Source organism: Anolis carolinensis, chromosome 4 (genome assembly GCF_035594765.1).
Source record: "Anolis carolinensis isolate JA03-04 chromosome 4, rAnoCar3.1.pri, whole genome shotgun sequence".
Taxonomy (NCBI): Eukaryota; Metazoa; Chordata; class Lepidosauria; order Squamata; family Dactyloidae; genus Anolis; species Anolis carolinensis.
The window spans coordinates 37,574,813-37,597,861 of record NC_085844.1 but is presented as its reverse complement, the minus strand read 5'-3'; the positions used below and the strand labels follow the sequence as shown (position 1 = coordinate 37,597,861).

The following is a 23,049-nucleotide window of genomic DNA, read 5'->3' as shown; positions in this document are numbered from 1 at the left end:
GTGTGAGAAGCTGGAATGTGCACTATTCCATTCATAGACAGACATACACAGTATATATACACACATACCAAAGGAAAAGAAGAGGGGGAAAATCCTCTATCATTTTATCACAAATTCTGTAAGCACACATTTCTTTGGTGTTTGTCTCAACACTCAAGATAGGTTTGCATTTGTGATAAGAATTTCTCTCCCCCACCCCAACCCTTCTCTGAAAAGCATATTGATATGAAATAAAATGAATGCAGCACTGTAAATGTCTGTAGAGATTTAGAAAGCACAATTCCCATTTTAGAGGCGACTCTGCCCAATATCTTAGACCAACCTGGAGGCATTTTTTCCCTATAAAAACAGACAGATGCCTGGAGCCTTTTTATGTATGCTATAGCCATACAAAATCTGTGTAACATACATGGAGGGGGAAATCATATGTATTACTTTGGAGGCATATCAGCATTATGGGGAGGAGGGAGAATTTCCCTACACGGGGGTTTCAGGAATTTATTACAAAAAGATTTCATTATGTTAAGCAGGTGGTGGCATTTTAGCAGCCTTGCTATACATTTCTGGTGTTGTTTTTTTAGTGGCTATTTGGACAGTGATTGAAAAGGCAGAATCTAAAAGGCAGAGACTGACAAAGTGTGTGTTTTCCTTGGCTTCCCTGAAGATATGCTACCTTTATTTTTCAGAAACAAGATGGCTAAAAGAATATCATTTTAAGTATTTGTAATTTCCTAAATAAGAATAATTGCCCTTTAAACAATCTGGACACAACGAAGAAAACCCTTAAAAACAACTTTTGCCTGTTTATTTAAGATGATCTAATAATGACAAGTGAAATGAAATCATGTCAGGATATTAATGTACTCTCTTCAGTTTTACACACCTGAAAAAATATGTTAATACAAATAATTATTGTCATGTTAACATCACAGCCAAACATATCTGCAGGTTTTAATCTGTCTAAAGCAATTTTGCCTTCTCAATGAAGAATGTTTAACATTTGAACCAAAAACAGTACAGCACGAATAATTAAAGGCTTAAGTTAAACACATAGACAGTCATTTAAATTTAGATCTGCAATAACATTTACTATTATTCTCTAAGGCTTTGACTGTGCTTGACAGAAACAAAGTACTCTGGGATTAATTTCAAGAAATGGTGCCAACTGTGTGCAATTTGCTGTAATTAAGACATGAAAGAGTACTAAATATTCAGATTAAAAGAAGCATGATGGAGCACGATAGAGAATCAAGGTGTGGCACCAAGCCAATGAAGCACAGATGCCTATGAGAAAATCAGCTCTGGTTGATGCGAAGTTAAATGCATTGGCTGAACTTCTGTATCATTTTCACTGCAAATGCATCCAGACAGTCATCAGTGAATTTAGGAAAAAGTTGACGATGTAATTTAAAATGGAAATATTTATATTTAAATATTATGGTAATTATAATTCAAAATAAGATTGCCAGTCTAAAAGTATCAGAAATCGAAACAATTTCTTTATGTTCTAGTTTAAAAAAAATTATATCGATGCTGGGATTTTCCCCCTCCCCTGTAAAAATACACATGATATTTGAATAATATATAAAATTTAACTACAACATTCTGTTTTATCGCAAGAAAAAATATAATATTTATCTACAAAACAATTACAGCATTCTGACTGCCTCATTCTGGTTGCTTTTACACATTCATTCCTACCATCTGAATCAGAGTTGTTATTACTGTTGGTTCCTATCTTAACATTTTATTTTATTCAGCACCTTTAAAAAATTAAAACCCTATCACATTCTGAAATCAAGCAGCTGCTTTCCTGTTTTCCTCCCATCTGCTCTCAGTGCTATATGGAATGTTTTTGTTTGAACTGTTAATTATACTGTTTAATAATGGTTTGGGCACAATATTTTTCTCAACAGATTTAAAAATAAATAAATAAGCAAATTGTGTGGAATTGTTGGTCCTTGGGGACGTATGAGGACACGACCTCACTGGAAATGAGAAAAAGGTGGATCTGTGTATGTGTGCATTCTCCTTTAACGTATGCCTCAAAAGAGCATGATGCAACCATTCCCCCCCTTTTTAATAAAACCCCCAGTTCATCATAAATGGTACTCGTGGAAGGCTTTTTTTTTTGTCTTCAGAGGCAATACGCAAAAGAGATGACCTTCCAAGAGAGTAGCTCTCCTGCAGGCGATAGAAGATATCAAAGCTAAAGTGGCTGAGGTGGAGCACTTTGACAGTGTGGTCAAGAAGCTGAACGCTGAGTCTCCAGGACACACAGAAAGAAAGAATCAGAAGGCAAGAAAAGCCATCATATTTAGACCTAAGATCCAGCAGGTAAAACAGGAGCTGGGAGGATGAGCAAGGGAGCGTTGCAGAGGGACGAGGTAATAACGTATGGAAATAGTAATCCTGCTGCAGCCCTGTGAATTTGGCACAGGCTAATAGAATAGAAATATCAATCATACGGACAAAAGATTGCAGTAATCAAATGAACACAAAAGGTTCCCTGTCCAGCTTTAGGGGGAAATTTGGGGCTGGAGAGAGCAGCTTTATCAACGGAAATAAACACAACCATGTTCCTTTGTTTCTGATGGTATAGGATAGTGAAATATCTATATGGAGGGAGGGAGACAATTTCTGGTTTAGAAAGCTTTGCTGGTTGCAGATGTTTTAAAATGAACGGAATACAAAGACACACACAGACACTCATTTTAGGTATTTGTACATCTATATAATATTGAATACATTTGGGGGGCAATCATTGTTTTTAAGTGACACAATTAATTGCCAGTATAGAATTTGTACAGCTTAAAAAGGATTGCTTGAATCCCTCGAAGACAAAGAGCTATTCTCACATGCACTGGAGCCAGCTGTGCACACATACACACACACACAATTTCTCAATTCATTTTGTCAGGCATTCAAAGAGCATTCAGTAGCACACAGTCCCTAATTCCCTCTCTGTAGTTTTTGCCCTAATATCTGCAGCCCTGGCATCTTGCTTTATACGTTCGAAGGTGTTTTCCAGAATACAGTCGATACCAAAGAGACATGACCTGGTTCGCATCCTATAACATTATGAATCCACCTCATAGTAAAGTTTTGAAAGCCATGATTTTTTAACAAATAAAATATTAATGAAGTCATTTGGAAGGTAATGGACAGCTTGTGTCAACCCCTTAATTTTCCCTTCCACTATTCACAACATGGCCAGACACATGTTTCTGGATAAAACCCCCTAGAGGTTTGCTGCAAATTCTTTTTCAATACAACCAGATCATTGCAGATAATTGTATTACACAGGGTATTGATCCAAAATCGTTGTGCACCGGAAACATCTGAAAAAACATGATTATAGCTTTCTGTTTATTGTTTGTACATCATATAAGCAGTCTTTTGTGTGAATCACCTGTAAGAAAGGCAAGGTGGAAACATCAGAGAAATTACCTCTTTACAAGAATCTATTGATCACTTTAAATCAAAGAAGTATGTTTGACATAAGATTACCTGCCAGTTTGAACATTAGGTACACTATGTTATAGCCTGAGGCAGTTGTAAGTCTGACAAAGGGATTGTAAATAAAGCATGCAGCTGCTAGTGCCTCTGGCTTGGGATCAGCCAAGGCTCAAGTCCAAGGCATAGGTAAACTTAAAATAATTTAACCCTTTTCAACCAGCACATTGTGAAATAGAACAGATTCTTAAGAGAATTGGGGGAAAATAAACGGACTTTATTGGTTTGAAAGGGCAAGTCCCACAGAAAACACACATACATTGATGTTTATATCTACAGGTTCTGTGGGGAAAGAGCAAACAATACTTCAAATTAGCTTCATCTTGGGATAAGTAATCTTTCATGTATATATGGCCTAAATTTGAACTATATTTGATTTTTTTAGCTGTCTGTATTTGCAAATTACAACCAACAGTACCAGCGCGTGTGTGAGAGAGTTTAAAAGCTCCCTCCTTTTGAATCCTTCTATTTTTCTAACAAGCAAAGCCAAAAACAAGCTATTCTATATGCAGGAAGTAATATTGCATTTACAATCTTTTATGGCAGGGCATATTTCTAATGCCAAAACCAATTCTGCAAAACAAAATAACAAATTGCTAAGACTTACTGAAGGATATCGTAATGCTCTTCACTCAGTCTGTAAGTGACGCCACTCACCTGCTGATTTATTTGCATTTTTGGTGCTCTAAAATAATCTGTCCTGTGCATTGCATTCTGTTATTTTATTAAATAGTCGTAGCTAACGCTCCTTGGTGATCTTGCTCTGCAGGCTACGAAATTTCTTACAATTTGTAAAACCAATATATAATATATCCATTAGAACAGCTTCTTCCTTCTCTCTCTCTCTCTTTCTCCCACAATATGCAACATTATATTATATGTCTAAAAATATAATGCTTCAAAATATGTTAGAATAAGCAAGTGTCTGAACATGTGTGTGTGTTTTGAGTGGGAGAGAATCATATCCTCCACAATGAATACACATACACACACACACATTCAAATACATATTTATTGAAATAGGACCATGCCAGCATGAAATCCTTTTAGTATTTCAGTTTTTCTGCACAGGACGTCTGGGTCAATGAGAATCATTATGTCTCCTGAATATTCCAGATACTTCTAATTGTTAATTAAATACTTTTATTTAGACCCAGCTCATCGGGGCAACTAAGATTGATTTCAAATATTTAAGATAAATGTAGGCTGTTTGCAAAGACTAGCATTTCAATTCTTGTTATGACAATATTGGTTTTTATAAGGCTTCAGTCCCTTTGCTCCGAATTAATTGAAGCCTAATTTACACATCATTCTTCCGACATAAACCAGGGTTATTAAAAATGAGCTGTTTGAAGAGCTTTGCCATGTAAGAATATATGACCTTCTTAATTTTCACTTTGATGCCTTCTCAGCAAGGTGCTTTACTTCCCCCTCTTTCCTCTTCTAAAGACTCGACCTATGTGTACAATCTTGATTAGCAGGCATCAGTTTTGACAGTAGAGAACCCCTTCATTGATAAATGTTTATTCTGAAATTTTAATTCTGTCCCTCATTAAATTTGGACAGTATTATCAAATAAATGTTGAGAGATGTATATTTGCAAAAGGCTTTTGAAGAAAAAGCACCCGGCTATAAAACTATGCTAAAAGACAAATATTTAAATGAAAGGCTATATATGTATATTTCTTAGAATATGGTCAACAAAAGAACAAAGGAAAAATGTCTTTGTCTTAAATTGCCTATTTTTCAGTGGAAGGCTGAAACACACTGCCCTAGTTTCTTTGGTCTAATGAAAGAGTGCCATCTATTGGATGACCTTGGATGAGATTTTATTTATGTGATGGGGTACCGACACAATGGAGAGAAAAAAAGAGAAACAAAAGTTTGTCTTATATCCTAATTCTTTTTGAGATGCAGGGTGCAATTATGAGCCTTTTGTGGATCAAGAGAGACAGTGAATAATAAATAAAATTATTTCTCAAAATAATGAAGCAAGTAATATCTGCTTTCAAGAAATTCAGCTCCATAATGGTGCATGTCTGCAGAACTAGCAGGGATTGAGAGCATCTGGCCACTGATAAACTATTAAATATCATTAAAATGCATTTCAAGATACCCACATAATGCTGCATGTGTGTGTTTAATAGTTGGAAGCAGAATGGACATATTCTTTAAAAAAATCTGTAAAATATAAATTTGGCAAGTTCGTGTAGCTTCGGCTTAGCATCACATTAAATATAAAAATGAAACAAAAATGTCATTGGCTTCTTTGGAAACTTCAATCCTTTTATTATCTTTCAGAGCAAGAATTTGCCAGTCAGGATGAAAAACTTCTAATGGAATCCAGCTTGAAAGCAAGTCAAGAGCAGCTAAGTGAGCAAAGAGCAGAAACCATTTGCACAGACCAGTAGAAAATCACAGACAGAGCTGAAGCCACTGAGAGAACGCATTATAGATTCTCATGAAGAAAGTAGTGATTACAAGTGAGTTACTGTTTGTTTTGATATTTTAGGCTAGTCAGAACTCAGCAATAATTCCTGTAGCATTCTGCTATAGTATTTATTTTCATCAGGTCATATGTTTTGTAAATGCTTTTTGACTAATTTATTGATTAAATCAAGTATTAAGTAGTTGATAACACCATTTGAAAATAGCCTCTTTTTCTTCTCCCAAACTGTGTGTTAACTAGCAGTCTTTTTAATGTTTTTCTTTCCCTCCCACTAGCCCAGAAAATGTGAAAATGCTGGGGGGGGGGGTCGTGTTCTTTATTGTCTATCTGCCAGTGGCATTCTCATCTTCCTCTCTTTTTTTGGGGTCTGAAGGTTACATATGGCTCTTATTGTCTGTCTTTTTTGGTTCAAGAAGCTGCCTCAAAGCAAGACGTTCCCAAATTAAAGCAAACTTAAGAGTTTGAGCTTCTAGGCAGAGTAACAAGTAACATATGAACTTGCTAAAATGAACTCAAGTACTAATCCTAATAGGTATCTCCCCTTTTTTTCCTTTAAGGAAATTTTAAAGTGTTCAAAGAGGGTCTTTTTCATGTTTATGAGTTATTGTTCAGTTTGCAAGGGACTGTTATGAAAAGTATTCATCTTTGCTAAATCTTTTGTTTCTTCTACATTTTACACAAACACACACTGAACAGTATATTCTTTTTGCTGAATTTGTTGCACTCAATTTAGGCAGCTTTCTCGTGCTGTTTTGCAATATCACAAAATCAACGAGAAGTTTTACACACGTTTCCTGGAGCGATGGCTCGCTTGCAAAGTGCTTTATTAATCGAAAACTTGTGGCAAGAACCAAAACCACAATTTATTCACATCTGTCACGACGTTGTTATGTCAGATTATAAAACAGTATCCAAAGCTATTGTGTAAACCTATGGACCCTTAGGATCCCAGGTGAATGGTTTAGAATTTCCTTTCTAAAGAAAACAAATTCTCTGTTCAATTTATTTAATGTTAGAAATAGAAGAGCAGTAGTGGTGTGTTTACTGTCAATCTTACCTTAAGGTAAATTCTCAAGACGGCAAGTGGTAAACATTGTAGTCATTATCATAGTAGTAAACTTGCCAGGAGTAGCCTTATAGTATTATTGTGATGACATAACTCTGAGCTTGACCTTATGGCCGCTGGAATTGTGGCCAGATCGTAAAGCTACTTATATTGCCTTGGTTTCTGCTTCTTGTGTATTTATTTTTTCAACAAACTTTTGTCCTTCCCTTTCCTCCAAAACCAAAACAAACCCAAGGCAGCTAGCCTTTGGGTGTGTGTAGAATCACATACTGTCTGGAATCCTGTTGGCAAAGCACACTACCAGTTATACTTTTTCTAGGGTCACACAGGGATGGTGAAGGAAGATAGACAAAATCTGTTAACTTTGAACCACCTCTTTTCCCACTGCTTTGCTTCTTTCACAGCTGCAGCAGCTGTGGTTTGTTCTACTTGGACTCTTTTCACACTACACTACAATTAAAGTGCTAGATCTCACTTTAATTCCAGTGGGAACATTTTAAGAATTTGTAGTTTAGTGAGGCAATAGAGATCTCTAGCTGAGAATTTTAAATATTCCTGTCTGCTCTATGGATTTAAAGATTCTATTAAACGTTGCTGTGACAGTCAGGGTGGAGTCATAGCTCTGAAATGTGAAAGGTCATGTAGTGTGATACCCCAGTAAGATTTCAGCAGGTTTTTTCTCTCCTTTTTACAAAATTTCTCAGGGCCAGAGAATTTTCACTTGGGTGAGAATTCTACAGGTTGAGTCTCACTATAGAATACATTACACATCATTCCTATTAGTTAGAAGGAACTGGAGTTAAGTGACAGATGATGAAAGGAGCAAATGGGGTGGAATACATGTGGAAGAAGGCAGCCTTTAAGAAACCTGGTCCCAAATGGTTTAAACTTCCCATGATAATTTTATAGCTATGCATTTATATCGCAAAGTCTCATAATAATATAAAGAACAGATATGATATAGTGGTTGTGTGATGGACTAAGATTCAGACTGAGTGAGCTTGGGGAAGTCACATTCTCTAAGCTTTAGAGGAAGGATATGATAAACCCTCCTCTGAAAGGTTTTTTTTTTGCAAGGAAAACACTATGAGAGGAATTTGAGGAGGCAAGCTGTAGTTGACTTGAAGGTACAGTAGAGTCTCACTTATCCAACACTCACTTATCCAATGTTCTGGATTACCCAACGCATTTTTGTAGTCAATGTTTTCAATACATCGTGATATTTTGGTACTAAATTCGTAAATACAGTAATTACTACATAGCATTACTGCGTATTGAACTACGTTTTCCGTCAAATTTGTTGTATAACATGATGTTTTGGTGCTTAATTTGTAAAATCATAAGCTAATTTGATGTTTAATAGGCTTTTCCTTAATGCCTCCTTATTATCCAACATATTCGCTTATCCAACATTCTGCTGGCCTGTTTATGTTGGATAAGTGAGACTCTACTGTACATAGCTAACAAAATTGTGTAGAATTCAATTTTAATTTTGTAATGCTAAATTATCAGTGAAAACCAAAGAAACCTTTCTACTTGATGAAAGAGAAAAATTAACCATGTGAGTCTAATCTTCAATTTTTGAAAATAAGATTAACAGATTGTGTAAGGGACTTTTTTGAAGGCCATGTTTGATTTATGGGATGCAACAGAAGAGAAGAACAAGACTTCATAATCTGACAATGAAATAACAATTAAGTTTAAGCTATTGGTATAAATATGTTAATTACTGAAGGAATATGAATATTAATATCTTTTGTACGTCTTTTTATGAAGCCTTTATTAGTTTGTTCATTTTTTTCTTTGAGGCAGCAATGAGTAACTTTTGCAATTTTCTTTCTCTGAAAGAAAGCTTTTAAAAAACCACACTATTTTCAAATTTGTTTGTAATTTGGGATTTATTTTTTGCAAAATTTTCTGCATAGAAAACAGGATTTTCTGCACAAAATGAAGTAAATCTGTATTGAAAATCACTACCATGCGTAGAAAATATTGTATAACCCTTTTGCCCAAATGCTGAAGGATTTTACACATGGCAGGTAGTATGCATGGCTTTTGAAGTTTTTTGTGTATAATATGGTAAGTAAATAACAACCATTTATTATTTCCACAATGGGAGATAGATCAATCTGGTTTCAGATACTCCAGCTTTGTTGGGTATTCAAAACTACTAAGTACAGAAAGGATTGGGGATACATGCTCCAAGTCTAGCTTTTCAATTTGAAACTTCTCCATATTGACCAAGAAAGCTGTAACATTTGAAAATCCAAGGTGCATCCTTATGCCTAGAGGGAAAGGTGGAGTATAAATCAGTCAATAACTGCATGCAATTGTGTGTCATTATTTGGGTTTCCAGTTGTGCAGAGCTTTGCAACTGTTTTCAGGTGAACAGTTATGCCTACACCATGAGCTTTGCCTTTCAGATGGACAGGCTTGATGTAATGAGGTGAGAGGTGGAATATGCATCTCAGTTTCCATTAAAAAAAATTAAAGCCTTACCAGGTCTCATGTAGTGGCTATTATGAAAATTGATTTAGACAGACCTTACTAGGACTACTTTTGCCACCAAAAACCACCCTCTGACTTTTTACCAGTATTCTACTCATTCTCACTGCACTTCCAAAGTTAATGGATAGGCAAAGTGCAGCCTGCAAGCCACATACAGACCCAATCTTTTCCCTATAGTCTCTAGTTTCACCCAGTATAACCCAGAACACCCTAGAATTTTTTTTCAAAAGTATACTACTGTATAATCCTCATGTAGGGAGGAATTCTGTTTGAAACTTAAGTCAGTTGCTACTGGGCTACAGTATTGTAGATGAAGCAGCAATTGGATCCTAGGAAGATAAGCAACTTCATATCATCTTAGGATAAGCAAGGTAATATTTCCTTTCAGAACCTACTGCAGCTCTGTTTAGCACATTGATTTTTCCAGTGATGTGGAGATCCCCAAACCAATATCTGCAAGCTGCTCAAAAGTATGGTGATATTATGAAACCCACTGTATGGCTTCTAGGCTTGTGCATTCTGGCTGAACCTCGATCTGTTTCTGCTGGCCAAATTTTAGGAACTCCCCGGATCCATTTTTTCACACCTCCCAAAAACAGGTAGCCAAATAGCTGTTTTTAGTCCACAGCCAAAAAATATGGTTAGATTGGGCCCATTGGTGGCAACGGGGGAGCTTCCCAGGCTCCCTTCCCATCATTTTTAGGGCCATCGGGATGGGACCACACTTGAAGGACACATCTATCACTATTAGTCCACCAAGTTTCATAATGTTTGGGTCATTGCTTGATTTCTAGGAATTTTTTCTTTTTAGAAATAAAATCTCTTTTAAAAAATTCCCCAACAAATATCCCCCCGCTGCCTCCATTTTGTAACTTCTTCAGAAGCAGTAGCAGGGCACTATTCCTTTCTGCCAAATGTCAAAGATGCACTTCCACATCACATAGCCCAGTACCCCACTATTACACTTTCTTCTTTACTGATAAAAAACAACAGCAAGCAACTTCTTCCAAAGCTTTTGCATTTTTTGTTTTCACTTTCTGAACTCCCAGTCAAAAATCAAGAAAATAAACGAAAATAAAAAGATTCAATGCTAGAGATAGACCAAGCCAAAGAATAAAGCTGAGAGTGAGCAGCAAGGCAATCGGACTGAAGCACCTCTCTAGAGCCAGGATGCAACTGAGAGAAATGAAGGTGCTTGCTCCATTAAGTAAACAGCTTTCGTAAGACATGTCATGGTGTTCTTCTATTCTGATTGCCCCAAGAGGCAGGACTTACAGGGAAACCCAGTGTAAGCACAAAGCAGTCTCTTTGCACACTGCATGTTGTTGTTTGGCCCATTTTGGCCAAAAAAAACCATGACATCTGAGCCATTACTATTACGGCCAGCCAAACAATTTGGATTAGCTGAAGGGAACCGACCAAACCGAATCTATGCACAAGCCCAATGGCTACTACAATCCATGTCACAATGGCTTTCATGTGTTCTTGCCTCCTATCTCAAAGTAAGGAGCATTTCTAGCAGCTAACACACTTTAAACAAATATTTAATTTGAAACAAGTATGTGCCACCCAATGACAAAATGTCTCTGGGTGATTTACCAATTAAAAAACAAGTCAACCACGAAATACAAAATGATTTGTGAAAGCAATTTTAAAATGAGAAAATAACATTGGAACATTTGGCCTAAAAAGACTAAAGACATTTAAGTTTAGAAATCCTAGGTTGTTTTTTTAAAAAAACAAAAAAACAAAACAAAACTCTTCACAACTGCCAAAAAAGATGTTATGACCATAACATTTGAATTGACCCATAAAGTTACTACACTGTAGTTCTATCCACATGAGAAACCTTCCTTTGTAGCAGCTGGCCATGAAACAAAGAATATGCTTCCATAGCTATGCTACCCTACATTTTTCTCTGCAGTCTCAATGGCTGTGGTAACGTCAGCTTCACGGCTTGATTGGAAGCTAGAGAGTATGGATGCTCAAGGGATTTTGGTCAGTCTGCATTTTAAGTGAACCAGCCAGGTTTGTGCTATCTATAGTAATATTGTGATAAAGTTTTTTTTTTGCTCAGATAGCATATTAACATGCATACAGCTAAGCATGTTTTTGGAGATAATGTATGTGGAATACACATTTCAGGATAAAATGTAAATATTCAGATCAAATGAATACCAAAGTATAGCCTTTTTTGAACAAGAGTGTGTTTGTTTATGTGTTTTCAAAAATCACAGATTGATTAGGCTCTAGGGATGGAACAAATTTAGCAACTGAACACATGTCACACTGGAAATAGACTGATTTATTCACCCCTGGTTCGGACTTCCAGAATTGTTGGGACTTGGAGGAAAGGCTGGTGTGTGTGCATATGAATCAACCTGCTGCTTTTGGATTGCCTTTTTTGGAGTGTTTTTGAAACTCAAAATGATAACTTAACAGGAGCAGTGTGTCCCAGTATGGCAAAACTTGCTAGCAAAAAATAATTTAAAAAAATAAGAAAGAAAGGGAAACACACAGAGAATGGAAAACAGAGGTAGATGAGACAATATTCTATAGTATTCTTTGTTTTCTCAACAGTCTCTTTCAGACAGTATGACATGTTCATACATGTGCAAAACTGAAAGTGCAGTGTTATCTCCTCCGTGGATTCAGATAATTCAAGTTTGTAACTGGGGAACAAGCAATATTTTATCTTATTTGTTGAAGTAAAAGTGAAGAAAACAAAGCATGGCAAGAATAAGGGGGAATGAAAATATTTAACAGCTGTAGAAAATCCACAGGCCTTAAGATTTTTATTACCACTTATTGCAGATGAGCTCAATGTAAAGTTTGACGGGGGGAGGCGAACCCAGCTACAACAACCCCACTATGTAAGCCTGTTACACTTGAAAGATTTGTTCAGAATGTCCAGTGGGAACCTGGAAATCGTAATAATTTGTAGTATCGATTGTGTGAAGCTATGCAGCTGGGGCCCCTGGTGAATAGACAGGAATAGACATTTTATTGATTAACTTTTACAGTCATATTTTCAAGACACTGCTGCAACATAATTTTCACTTCCCAGCTTTGTGCTGCTGCATCATGAAACTTGGATTCTTCTTAACATTTACCCACTTGAGGAAAACAGTATGGACTTGTCTCTTTCAGGACTAGCCCTCGAGTGATTGTGTACACTTTATGCAGGATGTCCTCTCTTGTTTTTTCCCCCTCCAATTCAATATATTTTAAAGGGATTCTCATATAAGGGACAACAATTTCGACATAATAATTCCTGCAACTAACCAATGCATTGTAATTTTTAAAATCTTGATTTACATATTTAATTTTTTTTGTTAACTCAGTAACAAAACTAACAGTTTAGCATAAAAAGTGAATTGGTGCACCAAATTTTGTCTTTGTTCTTCACAGCCTTTTCTCTTAATTTAAAAAGATACACTGAATATCTAAAACACAGCCTCACGGAAAAGATTGTTTTGGATATTTAACAGCTATTTTTTAACACTTTTTTGATGCCAAATTTTCTAGTTTGCCACAGCATACAACACTGTCATGTTATTTAGTGTTCTGTGTGCTGGGTTTTTTTTTGTAAATGTATATGTGTGCTATATATAGAATTCTAGACCATTTTGATGGTATCGTACTTCCTAATATATAGTAAAGTGTGTATGTGTGTTAGATTGCCCTTTATTTCATTTTAGAAATCAACAGTACCAATATATTATATGTTGCAATAGAGCAACTTCTGAACTCTGATGAAAGCAGAGTTTTGCTTTAACGTTGGAACTATTAAGACAGAATCTTACTCTGGTAGCTATAATGCAATCCATCATCCTTTTATTGAATCAGTGAACAGCAAGTTTTTATTGTTTTCATGGTTACAATGAGCATTATGTACTCTCACAATATTTTTCATCCTTACATCAATGAACATTATATATGCTCATGAAATCTGAATCCCATGATATTTTAACCCTTTTTATTTATCATGTATTTATGTCATGCATTTTTCATCCCCTACTTTAAGCAAAGTGTTCTAGTGACTCACATGTGATCAATAAAAACAAGACATCTCCTGTCCTCTAGGCTTACAATCTAAATGACACAACAGAAAAGGGAGGGGAAGGATGAGGAGGGTAAAGGAAAAAAGCAGATTCAGCAACCAATTCTGAAGAAGAAATTGTAGTTCCGACAACAACCAGATGGGATGAAATGTCTGTGCTGCTGAGTCATCTCCTACCCTGTTTCCCCGAAAATAAGACATCCCCGAAAAATAAGACCTAGTAGAAGTTTTGCTGAATTGCTAAATATAAGGCCTCCCCCAAAAGTAAGACCTAGCAACGTTTTTGTTTGGAAGCATGCCCGCCAAACAGAACACCAGAACATGCAGGATCGGTAAATGTACGTACCAGCTGTACATGGAAATAATGGTAGTAACTAGAAATTCTTGATAGGATTCAGAGTTTGTCTGGTTATGTTGGTTTGTGATGACAACTACTGTACAGTATATAATAAATGTTCATTTTTTGTTCAACAATAAATGTGAATTCTTCTTCATGGAAAAATAAGACATCCCCTGAAAATAAGACCTAACACATCTTTGGGAGCAAAAATTAATATAAGACACTGTCTTATTTTCGGGGAAACACGGTATAATGTTTGTAAATACCACCTTTGGCACTTAATAATTTTTTAAAAGCTTGGATTTCTATTTGAATGATGTGCACTACAATCCCATCACACAGAATGACATTTTGAATAACACATGTGCATCTCTTTTCATGAATCTGCTGAAATTCACAGCAGACTAAAGATTTTGAGACCACTGGATAGATGGTTTTTTGTTCAACTAAAACAAATTCCTGCAAGGGCAGTCAAAGGAGTACTAGATGTAGAATGCAGACTAAATCAATTTCATATTGCTTCCTCTGTCAATTGTGTTACATGACACTGATATGAAGATCCTTGTCATCAAATAACAAAAATTCATTGAAGTGGAGCTGCCTTAATTGATGTAATCATAGAATCAACCCAACTTCCTAAAATCATATACATATAAATTTACATTTCTAAATTTCCATCACAAATATTTTACTTTAGCATCTGCTTCCATTATATTTTGCTTAGAATGAGGACCAAACTATGAGAATTACATCATGTGGTCACATCAATTACATTACATCATGCACAATCTACTTGACTGAGTTTGCTTTCAAACTAACCTAATGTGTAATAAATTATATCCCTTTAATTTACGATAAAGCTTGGAATTTTAAATATTAGCACTAACACCAGAAGAATTAAGAAAAGTCTGGATCACAGCAAAGAGCAGGCTGTGGCTAGCAAGATACATCTGGAAATATAGAAGAAAGCATGATGAGGATGAATATTTTCTATTTATCCCTTGCACCTGGATTGAGAAGGATCTTGATTTGGGACATGAAGTTGAATTTAGCTGTCATGGCTCATAGCCATTAGAAGATATATTCTATGTGAATTTTGCTCAATCCTTTAAAAAGTCTAGAGTCACAAGCTGTGTAGAAAAGGTTTTATGGATTAATTAAGAGAACTAGTAGTCTAGCCTGCCATTGGGGAGAATGGGGAGTGGTGGTATGTTATTGGAGGACAGATCTGTGTTTGAGTGCGTATCACATGGTTTACTTTGAATCTTCTAAACTTGAGTGGCATAGAGGGGCCTGCTCTCTTAACAGGATTCATATAAGAGCAAACTCCCAGTCTGGTTGGATTCTGCATGGGCAATGTGGGTGTGGAGAGGGGAGGGTCACAATCCTGACCCAAACCTAATGTAAGTCCCACCTATACACGATTATATTAGTGAGATTTACATAACTGGTGACTAAAAAGTCCTTGTTTCATCTATATGTGACTGTCATTACATTTACTGTAATCTCATTATGTTTTAAAAATCCAAATGCTTTTCATTTATGCTTGTTTTTTCTTCTTTTGCCTTTCACCATTCTAAAAATGTAGGGACTTGTAGTATGTCTTCCTCGCCTCCTCCTTCCTCCTCAACACTTGGCCCCAAATCCCCAAGTGCTACCTCTGCAGCCTCCTGTTCTACTTCCTCCTCAGAAGCAGAAGAGTAGTTCACAACAGTCAGCACTGAATCCAGAAGGACCCCAAGCTGTGGACATGTGTCCTTAGGGGTAGTGTTACCCTGTTCAGCACAGGTTGCCATCCTATACCCCAATTGGCGTTTCAACTGACCAGGAGGACCTCTGTCTTCTCTAGATTAAGCTTCAGTTTCTTGGTCCTCATTCAGCTCATCACAGCTGTCAGACACTTGTTCAGGACCTGAGTAGCTTCCTTAGCTTTAGATGGAAACGAGTAGCAGAGTTGTGTGTCATCTGTACTATGCACAGATGACACCAAACTCCATATCCAGATGACCTCACCCAGTGGTTTCATGTAGATGTGGAATACCATGGGGGATAAGATCAAGCCTTGTGGGACTTCACAAGTCAATGGCCAGGATCCAAACAGGCATCCCCTAGCACCACCTTCTGGGATTGGCCCTCCAGAAATGAGCAGAGCCACTGTAAAACAGTGTCTCCAAGTCCCATTCTGGTGAGTTAATCCAGAAGGATGGTATCAAAAGCCACTTAGAGATCCAGGAGAACCAACAGGACACACTCCCTCGGTCTAGTTCTCTGCAAAGGTCATCCATCAAGGCGACCAAAGCTTTCTCTGTTCTGTGATCATGCCTAAACCCAGATTGCGATGGGTCTAGATAATTGGTTTCATCCAAGAATCCCTGGAGTTGAGTAGTGATCACTCATTTCAGCACCTTGCCCAAGAAGGGGAGATTGTTGTTTAATGCCAGAGGGTCCAGGGATTTTTTTTTCTAGAATTGGTCATACGACCACCATTTTTAAGCAAGCTGGAATTTTGCCCTGTTCCACCAAGGCATTAACAATCCTCGAGACCCATTTGGCCAACATCCCTCTGGCTTGTTTGATAAACCAGGAAGGGCAAGGGTCTAGAAAGCATGTGGTCACCCTCATCGCTCCAAGAATCTTTTCCACATCTTCAAGAAAGGTATTTTATGGTTAAGGTTCTGCAAAAGGGTTCTGTCTGTTCCAGTCAATCTATTCTATATGAGTGGTGGGAATCTCTAATGAATATTGAATTTTTTAGGCTGATAGGAGAAGGTTGGCATAAACCATAAAGCTTTTTAGGAATACATGGGGAAACGACATCCATTTGAATTGGGCCTGTAAACAAATTGGAAACAGTGAAGCAGGCAAAGTGGTATTGAAGCTAGCATTACATGATGCCATGTGCATTCCATTGCAATTCTCTCTGTGATCATCTGAACTGATGAATTGTCAAATTAGCATATTTGCATAATGAAAGGGATGTGATATCAAAGATGTACAATCTAGTCTGTATCCATTATCATTGATAGCACGACAGCAGTGGAATAGCAGGTTTGTGTAATATCTCAAGACCATTTTCATTTTCTTTGCAAATACACAATAGACACCAGTCCAACTGCCACATTTCCACTAATTTTAATTTCTGGACACTTTCCAAGAGCACATTCTAATAATTTACATGAGAAGTCATTTAGACATCAATCTTTTAATTAGACATGCCTTACCCAGGAGGAAATATTGTAGGTATGCTAACCAGTTCTTCACCAGAGTACTACTGGCAATTTCTACAACACTCTTGTGGCATTCACAAACAGGGGCGGTTCAACCGTTAGGTGAACTACGTGGTTGCTGAAGGCGCCATGAGTCGGGAGGGCACAGCCTGCCTCCCTCCCCCTCCCTGGTTCCCCCGCACTCTTTGTTCCCTCTGACCTCCTTCCTCTCCCCTCCTCCTGGGCAGTGGGGACAAAGCAGTGGAAGGAGAGAAAGGCCATGCCTGGGCCTCCCTCCTGGTCCTCCGCCCAGGTGTGGCCTTCCTCTCCTTCTACGGGCATGGCTTGGCCTGCCTCCATGGCCTGGCCTGCCTCCACATCCTCAGAGGTCATGCTGCCAAATCCTTAAATCCTCCGCCGCCATCTCCATGGTCTTCCTGAATCCTCTTCGTCCCGTCTGTCTCTTCTTCCCTCCAATGATTGTCTCCAATCTTATCTCTCTTCCTCTTTCCCTTCCAAGGTCTTTCTGTCTTAGTTAGTTAAACCGCCACTTTCCCCCTTCTGTTTTAATCAAGCCTCGCAATTTTGAGTTGTTTACCTGTCCGGAGCTTTTCCCTTAATAAAGATGTCATCTTAGGCACATTTGCCCACTTCCTTTTGTGAAGTAACTTCCACCCGTACTTTGCCCTTGAGGCTTTTTCCCGGGTAAATCATCACTTCCTCAGTGGGCAAAGCTCCGAGAATGTGTATGAAGATAGTTTACACAGGCTTCTCTTGTAGACTAAACAATATGTCTCCAAGGTCATGCACCAATACTTGAAGGTAATTAAGTTTTACTTTTCTTGAGTTGTTTTGGGTTATCTGAGTCCACACTTCTATATAATCCAGTTCAAAGCAGATAATGTGGATATTCCCCATTATTGATATTCTGGGTTATATGGCTGTGTGGAAGGACCCTCAGGGCTCTTCCACACAGTCATATAACCCAGAATATCAAGGCAGAATAACCCACAATATCTGCTTTAAACTAGGTTATCTGAGTCCACACTGTCATATAATCCAGTTCACAGCAGATAATGTGGATTATCTGCCTTGATATTCTGGGTTATATGGCTTTGTGGAAGAACCCTCAGGACTCTTTCACACAGCCATATAACCCAGAATATCAAAGCAGAATAACCCACAATATCTGCTTTGAACTGGGTTGTCTGAGTCCACACTGACCTATATCTCAGCTCAAAGTTTGGTGCTAAATTCGCAAATATAGTAATTCCTACATAACTTTACCATGTATTGAACTGCTTTTTCTGTTGATTTGTTGTAAAACATGATGTTTTGGTGCTTAATTTGTAAAATCATAATGTAATTTGATGTTTAATAGGTTTTTCCTTAATCCCTCCTTATTATCCACCATTTTTGCTTATCCAAAGCTTTTATTTTTCAGTGATTGTTTTTTTTTGGGGGGGGGGCAAAATTCTGTTTGCTTACACTTGAAAATTACCTAGGGCTGGCCCTGTTCACAAAGCAATGTTAGATCCATAAACACAAGCTCATCATTCTTTCAATGAAGCATTTAAAGTCACCACCATCAATGCTCACTTTTTTTTGCTATTGACAACCTGGATAGACAAGGGCATGACAAATAAATGGTTGGCTCCAATACAGTTTGTATCCTCAGACTGGAAAAAAAACACCTTTTCCAAAGCTGAACAAGTGTCAGTCTCAGTCATAATTCTAAAGTTTCCCCACAATTTGAAGTCCAAGTTGCAACAGATCCAAGCAATGTTATCAACATGTTTTGAAAATTTTGCATTTATTTCTCATTGAATTTATTCTAGGTAGGACTAACATTGATTTTAAAAAAATACCTGTCATAATAATAAAACCACTAGATTCATCCAAAAGTTTAAAGAAATCCCTTGAGTCATTTTGTCCAAAATTTGAGGGCACTAGTAATCCTTAGACCTGTGTCACACAAGCCAGATGTTCATCTTTTCTTATTGTAAAATCCACTAGGGAAAATTATTCTGTAGCTTTTTTGCACAACTTCCTCCATTGATACATTTGCTACAAAGCATAGCCCCTGGATTCCTTTGGGATCAAGGAATGTCTATTTGCAAAGGCTGATCTGAATTACTTAAGACAGAAAAAAAAGAAAATGTAAAATTCACGTAGATAGATGGACTCATAAGAGTAAAATACAAATTGTCCAAAACAGGATTGATTTCTGCATAATGTGGTGGAGGAATCCCCTGTTATTGATCAACTTTTAAAGCTTGTGCACAGCGCTTAAAAAGATAAAGTAAGCAAGGTCAGATAATCAAAGCATTTAAATAGTAAAAACAGCAACTGCCACTGTAGACTGCTAAAGTAAATCCATAATACAAATTGCTTTAGCAAAAAGTGGATGAGCAGCTGATCTTCCTATTGAACTTTTATACTCTTCAGTGACCACACAGGGAAAAGGATTGGGAGACATGGCTTAAAGATCAATATTGAGTGAGATGTAGTAGGGATTCATTCAGAACATGAAAGAATTGCAAGCATTAGAGAGTTGAAATATCTTTTGAGATGTCATCAAGAAACGATTGTTTAGCTCAGTTAAGAACACCATATGTGTTATATGCACAGTAGACATTAGTCAAATTTCTCTCTTGTTTTCATTGATCCAATATGCTTCAGTAGGATAGCCGAATCTATTTCGAAGAAATTTTAAAAATGTGTTGTTGTTGTACAACAGCTTTACCCAACCTAGTGACATTCAGACTTTTATACTATAACCTCTTAAACCTCAGTGAGCATAGTCAAGGAAATGTGATGATAGGATTTGTAGTCCTAAATCTCTCCAGGTTGGATAGTTCAACTACAAAGAATTTCATAAACAAACAGATATATTCCTCTATTTTTCCTAAATGTCACCCATTCTTTATGACTGCTTATTCTTTTTCCAAAAGATATTTTGATCAGAGTAACATTTGTACAAAATTTTAATAAACCTTTTAAATAATGTCTTTTAAAATGGGCTATGTTTTTTGGCTGAGTGACTGGAGGGAGTCCAGTGCTGCAGGGCACCTTAAAACCACACTCGAGCCCCAGAGTATGAGCAAGCAAGCTGTTTATTGAAGATTATATGCAAGCAGTAGCAAATCAAAGTTCAAAGTCAATGAAAGGAAGTTTAAGCCCACAAAGAAGAAAACACTTGAGAATCTTAAAGCAGGAGTCTATAAAGAACAGAGTCCAAACAGGATATCAAAGTAAATCCAAGCAAGATATCAAGGATAATCCAAGGCACAGAGTCAAGCAGGAACACGGGAGATACAACTGGAACACAGGTGATCAAACTGGAACACAGGTGGCAACACTCCAAAATTAGTCCAAGGTACAAGTTCAATGCTAGAATACAAGGCAAGGGTCTTGGCTGGGGCAGAAATCCAAACTGCAAAATACTGGAACATCAACTGGATACATCAAAATCCCCAGAAGCAGGAACAAGACTGGAACAAGAATCAAGCTTCAGGAAATAACATGGAATTCATGGTAATCTCAAGCCAAAGCTGACCACATTTCAACCCCATTGCTCTTATTGGACGCCCTTATGTCTTGATAATATCAACAGGGACTTCACTGTTTAGCTTTGGCTGGACCATTGGCCATAATCTGTATCTGCAAGTCAAATTTGATTCTAGCGGAACTTACTTAAAAGTTATATATTATACTAGCTGTGCCCGGCCACGCGTTGCTGTGGCGAAGTCTGGTGGTCTGGGAAATAAAGTATTGAGGAATTGGTGGTAGTTAAGGTCAAGGGTAAAGGTTTTCCCCTGACATTAAGTCCAGTCGTGTCTGACTCTGGAGGTTGGTGCTCATCTCCATTTCTAAGCCAAAGAGCCGGCGTTGTCCGTAGACTCCTCCAAGGTCATGTGGGATGACTACATGGAGCGGCGTTACCTTCCCGCCAGAGCAGTACCTATTGATGCACTCACATTTGCATGTTTTCGAACTTCTGGGTTGGCAGAAGCTGGGGCTAACAGTGGGGGCTCTCTCCGCTCCCCCAATTCAAACCTGTGGCCTTTCGGTCCAGAAGTTCAGCAGCTCAGCGCTTTAACACGCTTTAACATCAGGGGATATTATTTCCTAAAGGTTGTGAATATACAATATTTCTGATTGGTTTTTTTTGTTTGTTGGAGGCAAGTATGAATGCTGCAATTAGGAAAAATGATTAGGATGTAATGGCCTTGCAGCTTTAAAGCCTGGCTGTTTCCTCCCTGAGTGAATTTTTTGTTGGGAGGTGTTAGCTGGCCCTGATTGTTTCCTGTCTGGAATTCCCTTGTTTTCAGAGTGGTGTTGTTTGCGATATTTTATGTGCTTCTACTGTCTGTGGCCCTGAGAAAACAGGATTTGCCAGGCTTTGATTATGGGAATACTTTGTTGGGAGGTGTTAGCTGGCCCCGATTGTTTCCTGTGTGGAATTCCCCTGTTTATTTACTGTCCTGGTTTTAGAGATTATATTGTTCTGCATTATTCTATCCCAGTAATTATTTCATATTAAAGAAGAATCTCACTTATCCAACATTCGCTTACACAATGTTCTGGATTATCCAACGCAGTCTGCCTTTTCATAATCAATGTTTTTGTAGTCAGTGTTTTAAATTCATTGTGATATTTTAGTGGTAAATTTGTAAATACAGTACAGTAGAGTCTCACTTATCCAACATAAACGGGCCGGCAGAACGTTGGATAAGTGAATATGTTGGATATGAGGAATTAAGGATAACCCTATTAAACATCAAATTAAGTTATGATTTTACAAATTAAGCACCAAAACATCATGTTAGACAACAAATTTGTCAGAAAAAGTAGTTCAGTACACAGTAATGCTATATAGTAATTACTGTATTTATGAATTTAGCACCAAAATATCACGATATATTGAAAGCATTGACTACAAAAATGCGTTGGATAAGCGAGTGTTGGATAAGTGAGACTCTACTGTAAATACTACATAGCATTACTGCGCATGGAACTACTTTTTCTGTCAAATTTGTTGTATAATATGATGTTTTGGTGCTTAATTTGTATAACGATTACCTAATTTGATGTTTAATTGGCTTTTCCTGAATCCCTATTATCCAACATATTCACTTATCCTGCCGGCCTGTTTACGTTGGATAAGTAAGACTCTACTGTATATTTCTAATCTTATATTATCTGCTCAGAACTGGATTATATGAGGCCCCTTCTTCACAGCTGTATAAAATGCCCACTGAAGTGGATTATATGGCAGTGTGGAGTCAAGATAATCCAGTGCAAAGCAGATAATATAAGATTATAAATGGGTTATATAGCTGTGTGGAAGGGCCTTGAGTCTACACTGCCATATAATCCAGTGCAAATTAGATAATCTGTGGAAGAAGCCTAAGTGAGGCCTAAATCGGCCTGTCCCCTAACTGAAACCTGACTGTCCCTTGGTTGCTAGGCAACCAAGTGGGCAGAGATTAGCCCTCTAAACTGGCAGCAATTGGATAAAAAAAAATTATTGCTCTCCCTCTAATTAGGACTTTATTTTTCTTTTCTTTTTGTTGTATCAACCTTGAGGCGTGGATGATGGGTTGTGTTGTCAAATTTTGAGGTTGGGGGGCCTGTACTTTTGTTGTTTTGTGAATTGCCGTGATGCCATCACTCTTTTATATATATAGATGTAGATCCGTGTTAGGATCCCAAGATTTGAATAATGGATTATTCCAAGAAAATGCCTATTAAAACAGCATGTACAATAAACCTTAAAATTAAGTTATTCGATCCCCTCCACATTTTTAATGTATTAATGGGAGAGCTTCTTTATGGAATATTAGGTAATACCTGCTTGCTTCAATCCGATCTCTGTTACATCATTTCAGATTGCCT

At 37.4% G+C, this 23,049-nt stretch overlaps 1 long non-coding RNA gene across 5 annotated transcripts in view; it reads left to right on the top strand.

Annotated features, from left to right (window-relative positions):
• Nucleotides 1-1,668: 1,668 nt before the first annotated feature.
• Nucleotides 1,669-23,049, top strand: part of LOC103278504 (uncharacterized) — a 220,262-nt gene continuing 198,881 nt past the window's right edge. For all 5 annotated transcript variants that reach the window (XR_010005945.1, XR_010005949.1, XR_010005947.1 and 2 more), the window contains exons 1-2: nt 1,669-2,387; nt 5,818-5,999. This is a non-coding gene — a long non-coding RNA (uncharacterized LOC103278504). The remainder of the gene's footprint in view (nt 2,388-5,817; nt 6,000-23,049) is intronic.